Genomic DNA, 9,782 nt, shown 5'->3' with positions numbered 1-9,782 from the left:
AAGTATGAGAGACGAAGTTTGGCCATCTTGGCCTCCAAGGAGCACTCTAGTTTCACTTCTTCCAACACAGATCTGTTGGTTCTATAGGCAGCCCATGGCACTTTCAATATTCTCCTCCAACACTGTAACTCAAGAGCATCAATTCTTCTACGGCCTTCCTTATTCACTGTCCAAGGGGGGAACAATTTGGTAAGGAAACACCTGTGACAAGGAACTAATCTCTAAAATGTATAGAAAACATCAACACCTCAACATCTAAAAAACAAGCAATTCAATTGAAAAATGGGCAGAGAACATGAACAAATACTTCACTAAAGCAGACATCAGGTGGCCAAGAAACACATGAAAAACGCTTGCAATCATTAGCTGTTAGAGAGACGTAAATCCAAACCATAATGAGATACCATCTCACCCCACTATTAATAACAAAGTTCCAAAATATGGAAAACAAATTCTGACAATGGGTAGAGAGACTGGAATTCTCACATACTGCTGGTGGGACTGTAAACTGTTGTAACCATGGTGAAAAATGGTATGGCACTTCCTTAAAAAGTTGGTAATACAAGCATACCATATGATCCAGCAATGCTACTGCTAGATACATATCCTAGAGAAATGAGAGCCAACATGAATCGACAGATGCATACCCATGTTCATCGTAGCAGTATTCACAATAGCAAAAAGATGGAAACAACCTAAGTGCCCATCATCAGATGAACGTATAAACAAACTATTGGGCACACATAATAGAATACTACACAATGTTAGGAATAATGAAGAATCTGCAAAACACCTTACAACATGAATGAAACTGGAGGACATTATGCTTAGTAAAATACGCCAGTCATAAAAGGATAAATATTGAGTGAGACTACTATTATAAAAAGCCAAGAAAAAGTTTATACACAGAAAGAAGCATTCTTTGATGGTTTACCAGGACTGGAAGGAAAAGAGAGGGGGCAAATCACTAACTAGCAAACAGACATACTAAATTGAGTGAAGGGAAAAGTAATGTACAACAAAGGGGGCAGGGGGCAGCACAATGAGACAATAGCAAAGGAAGACACTAGGTTGTGCACAAGATTTAAAACTAAGAAGGGTAAAAATGATTGCATACACAACCCTTCAATAATAACAATAACAAAAAACATTTACAAGTAGACACATAGTTAGACATGAACAAATGCAATAAGGCAGATGGGAGTACCCTCAGATGAGTATATAGGTTTGGCAGAGGATATTTCTACGTATCTGTTTGTTTATGCTTCAGATATACCAAGGATATCAAAGAACATACAGGGGGCAAAGTTCTGAAAACTTCTTAGCCATAAGCAGGCACCCACATGGAATGAATCACTAGAACTACAGTGTTGGAGGGCATCTAGGTCAATTGGCATCACATAGTAGAACAAAGACAACGGTCTAAGTCTTACTTTGATGAGTATCAACTGGGGTCTTAAAAGCTTGCAAGTGACCATCTATGATACGATTGGTCTCCACTCATCTAGAATCAAAGACTCAAGGAAACTATTCGTCCAAAGAACTAATGGACCACACAAGCTTCAGCCTTTTTTTCCTGAGACCGGAAGAACTAGATGGTGCCTGACTACCATCACTGACTATTCTGATCAGGATCTCAGTAGAAGTTCCTGGTAAGAGAGGGAGGAAAACAAAGCAAAACAAAAAAGCGTAGAGCAAAATTCAAAATCACAAAAACGACCAGACTTACTGGTTTGATAGAGACTAGTGGAACTCCCAAACTATGGCACTTAGACACCCTCCAGACCTGTAACTGAACCCACCCCCCAGGGATCGACTTCCAGTCAAACAATAGACGTGAATAGTTAACACCAGAGAAGAAATATATTTCTCAGAATAATCAACCATAGGAAACCAGAAAGGCAGAATTTGCCCAAAAACAAAGCTCAGGAGACAGGGACAGTCAAGAAGAATGGGTGGAAATGGAGAGACCAGGGAAGAAGTAGGAAGAGTGCTGTTACATTGAGGGGATTACAATCAATTATCAGTGAAACCAAATTTATATAAATTGTTGAATGGAAAATTGGTTTGTTTTGTAAACTTTCACGAAAGCTACAAAAAAAGTATATTTTTTAAAAAATGAAGAACAACCTTATGTACCTGTATGAAGGTACCTTTAGAATATATTCTTACGTAAAAAGGAAGGTGCAGAGAAAAAAAAACAACAACAACAAAACACATCTGCAGGCAGAGTGTCAAATCTTTAGTTCTTTTCAACATTGACAGAAATATTTGGTCTAATAATGCTTACCTCCTATAGACTTTTAGGATGTGGATCCAATTCTTGAGGTAGCTCAGACCACATCAGAGCAGGCCAGACTCACTTCCCTTACTTCACACTTTGGACACTTATTCATTCATTTTCTCATTCATTCACTCACTTATACATTCGTCACCGTACAAACACTTTCCTGATTCTCTACCAAGCACCAGACTCTTTGCTAGGATGCATAGATGAACCCAATGATAGACATGGTCTACGCTCTTTATCAATCTCCTCACACCTTGATGTGTTCACTCATTGATTCAACAAACACTGTTGTGCCAATGACCCTGCCAGAGTTGTAGATGCAACAGAAGACTGATGTGACGCCTGCCATTCATTCATTCAACCATTCAATGAGAATTTATTGATTTATTGAGCATCTAATATGTGCAAGACAGACATGAAGTCTGACAGACAAGGAGGTACAATGCTGTGAAGCCATGCAAGTTCTTTGGAAGTCTAAGATGGAGATCTTTTCATTTTTAATTTCTTTTTGACTTTAAGTATGCAGAATTGGATTAAGCACAATGCTTGGTTTGGCATGCATCTTCATCTTTGGTCCATGAGTGGCTTAACTTTATAATTTATTTATCTAGCTTGTTTGTTATTTTAAGTATCCTATTGGCCAAGTCTTAGGTTTTGTTTCTGGAGGTGGAGCAACACAATCCCCTTTGGCCAGCTCACTCTCAAGAGAACAAAGTGTTGCAGAGAGGAAAACACATTCCCTGCTAGCACCATTCTTCAAGATGGGGTCCCACAAAGACTGAGCATGAAGTGGGAGTCATAGAGGCACACACTGCCACCACCAGAGCACAAACAACTCAACACAAACAACAAATCAATCCACTGGACTGACCGACTCTGAGCCATGCAAATCCCTGAGCCATGCAAACAGTTTAAACTTGACTATTAACCAAAAGGTCGGTGGTTTGAGACCACCCAATGACACTTAGAAGAAAGATCTAGTGATCTTCTTTAAAGATCACAGTTAAAGAAGCAGTTCTAATCTATAACATAGGGTTGCCATGCGTTAGAACAGACAGTACAGCAATGAGCTAGGATTCTTTTGGATGATCTGTTTTGTTTTGTTTGCTTATTTGTTTATTAATCTGAGGAATCCTGACGAAGCCTACTCTTTTCTTTCCTTTGTCTCCTCACCTGGTCCAACCCTACTCTGGGACAAACTAGACAGGGGCCAGTAAGGGTCAGTGTATGCCAATTCTGGAAACTCCTTAGGTGCTGAGATGCCCTGCATACTGCTGTGCCTTGGGCTAGCAGGGTCACCAGCTGTGGAAGATATTCTCTGTTATTTGCTTTGGTATTGCTGTTGTTGTTGTTAAGTACCGTGGAGTCGGTTCCTACTCATAGCGACCCTGCACAGGGTTTCCAAGGTTGTAAATCCTTACGGGAGCAGAATGCCTCATCTTTCTCCCGTGGAACCGCTGGTAGTTTTGAACTGCCGACCTTGAAGTTAGCAGCCTGATTCATAACCACTACGCTACCAGAGCTCCTTTGCTTTGGTATTGTTGTCGTTGTTGTTGTCAGGTGCCATCGAGTCGGAACCGACTCATAGTGACCCCATGCACAGCAAAATGAAACAATGTCTGATCCTGGGCCAAACTCACTACTGCTGCCATACTTGATGCCATCAATGATGCCACCTGGCTGATTCATCTCGTTGGGGGTCTTCCTCTTTTTCTCTGACCCTCCACCTTACCCAGCATGACATCCTTCTCCAGCGACTGTTCTCTCCGGACAATGTGTCCAAAGTAGGAGAGACAAAGCTTAGCCATCTTGGCTTCCAAGGAGCCCTCTGGTTGCACTTCTTCCAAAACAGATCTATTGGTTCTTTGGTATTAGGGCCAAGTAAATAATTCAGCAGTATTTCTGCTCCTCCAGCATGTTCCACTGCGGCAATTAGCTAAGGTTCTGCTGGGATTGTCTTGTTTTCAGCATTCCCTGACCTCTGACCCCAGCGAATTTAATTCTGCTCCTTTAATAATTTCTGGGCGTGTAGATTCTGTTGAGTGAGCAAGTATCCTCTTTCAGAAAGAAATCTACTTAAATCCTGAACGTGAGCACTGCATATTCAGGAAGACTGAACCCTGATTTGTTTGGGGGGCAAGCAGAAGTGGTAAGCAAGTGGTGGTTTGGATGCAGGCTGAAGACCCAGGTAAAGCTCTGCTTAAAGGTATGGGGACTAGGGGTGGACTCTTAGCACCTCTCAGATGAGGTACCTGCCTGGGAGGCTTTTGATCCTAGGCTCTGTCACGGTTCCAGCAAGGAACAGCTGGGTAAATTACATGGTGCCCAGACTGACACACAAACCTCTTTTTCATCACTCCTTCTTTCCATTATGGGACAACTTATTATTCCAGACACTGAACTGGGTACCAGAAGAGACGAAGATGAGAAATGCTTGGTCTCTGTTCTTGAGGGAAAACAGGCATACAGGGTGATGAGGCATGATGAAGTGCAAGGGGTCCCACAGTTTGGGTTCCATGGATGAGCACCTGACCCGGGAGTAGCCAATCAGGCCTCCTGTAGGAATCTGGACCTGAGTAAGGAACCTTTCCAGTGGATAAGATAACAAGGTCAAGTGAAAAGGCTGTGGGGTGGCAAGTTCTTACCTTGTGGCTGATTTGGAGAAGACCCTGGTTTGAGGAGAGATGGGGTGGTGAATGAATGGGACCAATATGAAGAAGCTGAAGTTAAGGGGAGAAATGCATGTAGGCATTTCCTTCATTTCTAAAGACTTTCTAAGTTCATATTCCAGTGACTGCATGCCCTTGGCTTCTGTGGGACACCTGCTATTCTCATAACCAGCCCCTCTTTTGCTTAGCTTGAATGAGTTCCTGACACTTGAAAATAAAAACGTTCTTAAACTATATGATAAATGCCTGCATTATACTGGCATCATTATAAAATGATAGTAGAGGAGGAAGCCTTGGGAACATGGGTAAGGGGGTATCTAACGCTAGGTGATGGCTTCTAGCAATAGAACAGACTTCCTAAAAACAGAACCACTACCTCCCAATCTTCAAAGAGTAACAGTAACTAGTAGCATTACCCAGGAATCCTGGTGTGGTGCTGTGGATTAATGCGCTGGACCAAAAGGTCACATTGAATCTCAAGTTGGTGGTTCAAGCTCACCAGCCGCTCCTTGGAAACCCCATACCGGGTTACCATGAGTCCGTGCTGACTCCATGGCACTAACAACAACAACAACAACAACAACAACAACAGCAACATTACACAGGCAAACTGTGCCATACACTTTTTAAAGTGCTATCAATTAGTGTTTACAGCAACCCTAAGAAGTAAGGATTTTGCTAATTCCCATTTTTCAGACGGGAAAACAAAATGTCAGAGAGCTTTCACTACATGTATGGTCTGTGTAACTAGAAAGTGGTGGGGCTGAGATTTGTACCCTGACCTTGAATTTAACCCTGGGAGCTAGTGGCAGATTTTGAGATGCCCAATGATATGACCCTCTCTGAAATTGTGCCCACACATAGCAGATTAGTGTAGTTGTTGTTTGTAGACATGGAATCAGGCCCAACTCAGGCACAATGGAAAGAAATGCCGCCTGTTCCCTGCTCCATCCCCGTGACCCGTAATGGCTCAGATCTTTAGGATGTGTAGGATTTTGATGGGCTGGTTTTGGGAAGTAGATGGCCAGGTCTTGCTTCTTAGTCCATCGTAGTCTGGAATCTCCACTGAAATCTGTTCAGCATCCCAGCCACACGCAGACCTCCACTAACACAGAGGGCATGAAGTGCATTGGCCCCAAATCAAACCTGAGTCTCCCACATGGAAGGTGAGGAACCCCCACTGTCCCCATTGCTGTGAAGTGCCAAGGAGTTGATTCTGACTCATAATGACCATGTATAGGGTTTCTGAGGAGCAGCTAGTGGATTTGAACCACCAACCTTGTGGTTCAGAGTCCAGTGCTGATCCTACAGAGCTACACCAGGACCCTGAGAGCTAAAAGAGAGGTGGGTGGAAGGTACCATTCCTGCAGGCAATTCTCACAGAGGTTTTCTTAATGCAGCCTGTTTGGGACCGCTTAACCACTGGAAAATACTGAGATGCCCAGTTCATGGAAGTTCAGAGGCCAGGGTAGAGAAATACTCATTTAGGAGCTGTTGAATCCATTAACACAGTTTTGGTGGGTTTTTTTTTTTTTTTCTAAGTCTCAGCTGGAGGAAAATATTTAAATAGAAGTCATTAGTGAGCATATTTCTGAAACCAACAGTGCAGTGCCTAATAAGTCAAAATTGCTTTCCCTAAAAATGAAACCCATTGAAGGTTTTCAAAGCCCCTTTCTGAAGTACTTAATTAGAGTGAAAGAATCCACAACTCTCCCTTGGTTGAAATTGCTGAAAGGTGAGAGTGTTTTCTGCTTAGGCACTGTCTGACCACAGTGACACAAATCAGCCCTTTAAAATCATTTATATCTATGAGAGGAGTGTGGAAATGGGTCAGCTTGGAGCTAAAAGCATCGTAAATAAACTGGGCGGATGGGCCAGGAACAGCAGGGGATTGCAGAGTGGTCTCCCCGCTTCTCCCTGCCCGGGGCATCTGCCTACAACCACTTGGGACAGGTAATGGAAGAGAAGCAGACCCCATTTGAGCTGGTCCACACCATTATCCATTAAGGAGACAGGCCTTGGTGGGGTCCAGGAATGTGTTCCTTAACGTCTTATTGGGTGCGGGCCTGTCAGTTTCTTGGAGACAGCGACAAGAGATAGACCAACGTCTGTGATCCAAACAGACTGCAGTTAAATTTGAAGTCTGAGTATCATGACTGAAACAGACATGGAAACATTTGCATATGTACATGTACCAATGCAAGTAGGCGAGTACACCATGTGTGTGTAAATGTACACACGCTTGTGTGTGTGCATGCATGTGTGGGTTTGTATTCTGTGTGTATATGTACCACATGTATACATATGGTGTGTGTGTGCATGCTTGCAGGTGTATATGTGTGTGTATGTATATGATGGGGCTTCAGAAACTTTGTGGGACTATTCCATTATCTTGGCATTCCATTTTTCCATGGACTTTTTAAAACCACCTGGTGTGTGTTTGAATTTGGGCACCTGATCAACCTGGAGGAGTTACAGAATGTAACCCAGGGCCTGCAGGTAAAGTCTTGGATTAAGGATGGTAAAACATTTGACTGGATTAGGTGGGCAGTGGATGAAGAGTTTGAACTTTATTTTTTAGGGCCTTGAAGGATGGTAAGCAGGGGAGTGACTTGGTAAGCGGATGTGCAATTTAGAGACTTTAAATGCTGCGGAGGAGATGAGATGATTTTCCTCATATTTTTCCCTCAGAAAAGATTCCTCCCAAAGTCTGTCATGTGGCACACGGACACCCTTTAGATGACTGTGGAAAACAGCACTGAAACCCTCTCCATCTGTCTGTAAAAATAAGAAACACAACACAGATGGAGTCATTAAATATCTCTGAGAGAGACTGACCCCATAATTGGGTGTTACCATAAGCCAGGGGTGGGGAACCCTTTTTCTGCCAACGTGTATAACATAATTTGAGGGCTGTACAAGATTATCAACTTAAAAATTAGCTTGCTATATTTGGTCAAACATTTCATTAACTTATCCCTAAGGAGCTCTGGTAATGTAGTGGTTACGAATCGGGCTGTGAACTTCAGGGTCAGCAGTTCAAAACTACCAGCTGTTCTGCGAAAGGAGGATGAGGCTTTCTGCTCCCATACAGATTTACAGCCTCGGAAACCCTGTACAGAGTCGCTATAAGTCGGAACCGACTCCACGGCACATAACCACCACCAATGTTATGGATTCCTGGTGTGGCACCGTAGGATAATGCATTAAGCCGCAGGGTCGTTTGGCACCACAAGATTGGTGGTTCAAAACCATCAGTCACTCCTTGAAAACCCCATACTGGGTCACTGTGATTCAGAATGGACTCAATGGCACTGAATAACAACAACAACAACAAGGTGATGGTTGGAACTGGGGTTGCCTTGGCAGGGCCAGATTTTGTGGGTCTTATTCGGCCTGTGGGTGGGACTTCCCCACCTGTGCTGTAAGTAAACCTTGAAAAGATTCTCTTGGAGACAGGAGTCATTGTGAGGAAGAAGGAAGCTGCGGGAGGAACGTGGTGCTGGAAAATGTGGTAATGGATTCTGGTGGTGGTTGTACAGTATGATTAACACAGTCAGTATTAAAAGATTGAAACTGGTGAATGTTGTATTGTATATTGTTGGTGTCGTAAGTGTTGTTGAATCACCAGCCTTGCAGTTCAAACAGACCTTGTAGTCCATTGCTTATCCTACAGTGCCACAAAAGGACTCCGTGTGTGTGTGTGTATGTGTGTGTGAAGAGACAGAGTGTGTCTTGGTGTGGCACTGTAGGATCAGCACTGGACAGTTAACCCCAAGGTTGAAAGGCCAAAATCACCAACTGCTCCTTGGAAACCCTATACAGGGTAGCTATGAGTTGAAACCGACTTGACAGCACACAGCAGCAATCATGTATGGAGTGGTGCTGTAGGATCAGCACTGACTGCAAACCACAAGGTTGGTGGTTCAAATTCACCAGCTGCTCTTTGGAAACCCTATACAGAGTGTTATGAATCAGAATTGACTTGATGGCACTTAAAAACAACAACTACTATACACACACACACACACACACACACATATATGTATATTGTTGTTGCTAAGTGCTGTTGAGTCAGTTCTGACTCACAGTGACCCTGTATAGGGTTTCTGAGGAGTGGCTAGGTGAATTTGAACCGCCAACCTTGTTATTAGCAGTCCAGTGCTGATCCTACAGCGTCTCACCAAGACCATAATAATAATAATAAATGATATTTGAAAGCAGTAGAGCAGGTTGCTTATTTTGAGGAGAAGGTCCTAAGGTTTGGTAAAGAGGTGCTTGTGGTTTGGGTGTAGGGGATCTAGATCTGTCTTTATAAAGGACAGTTTTGACAGAATGTGAGAGCTGGACCTTGGAGGTGTCCAATGAAGGGGTCCAGTAAAAAGCTGATCTTGATCGGGGAAGACTGAGCCCGGGGAGGGAGGGAGAGGAGGGCTGGTGCAGGGCCCACAGAGGTGGAGGGGAGACTTGGGACCAGCCCTCAGTTGGTCTCAGGTGGATCCTGCAGGGACAAGGACACCTCTGAAGTGCCACATTCACTCAGAGCCAGCTTCCTCGGCCTGGAAATCAAGGTGACAGAGATGTAGTGAGTCCTGGCGTTTGCTGTCACTTCCCATTTCCCTGCTCCTCAGAGCTTGGCCAGACCTGGGTGGAGAGCTCCAATCACTTCTGAGCCTGGTATCCCTCAGGGCTGGGCCCAGGAGGGACACAACCCAGGGTTCTGTTGGCTAGGAATGTGGAAGGGTGGTGAGGGTGGGTAGATACCAAAGCTGCTTGGTCAACTGGGGACTCCTATGGGGAGTTGTTGTTGTTGTTATGGGCCA

Source organism: Chrysochloris asiatica, unplaced genomic scaffold (assembly GCF_000296735.1).
Source record: "Chrysochloris asiatica unplaced genomic scaffold, ChrAsi1.0 scaffold00054, whole genome shotgun sequence".
NCBI classification, from domain to species: domain Eukaryota; kingdom Metazoa; phylum Chordata; class Mammalia; order Afrosoricida; family Chrysochloridae; genus Chrysochloris; species Chrysochloris asiatica.
This window is presented reverse-complemented; position numbering follows the sequence as displayed.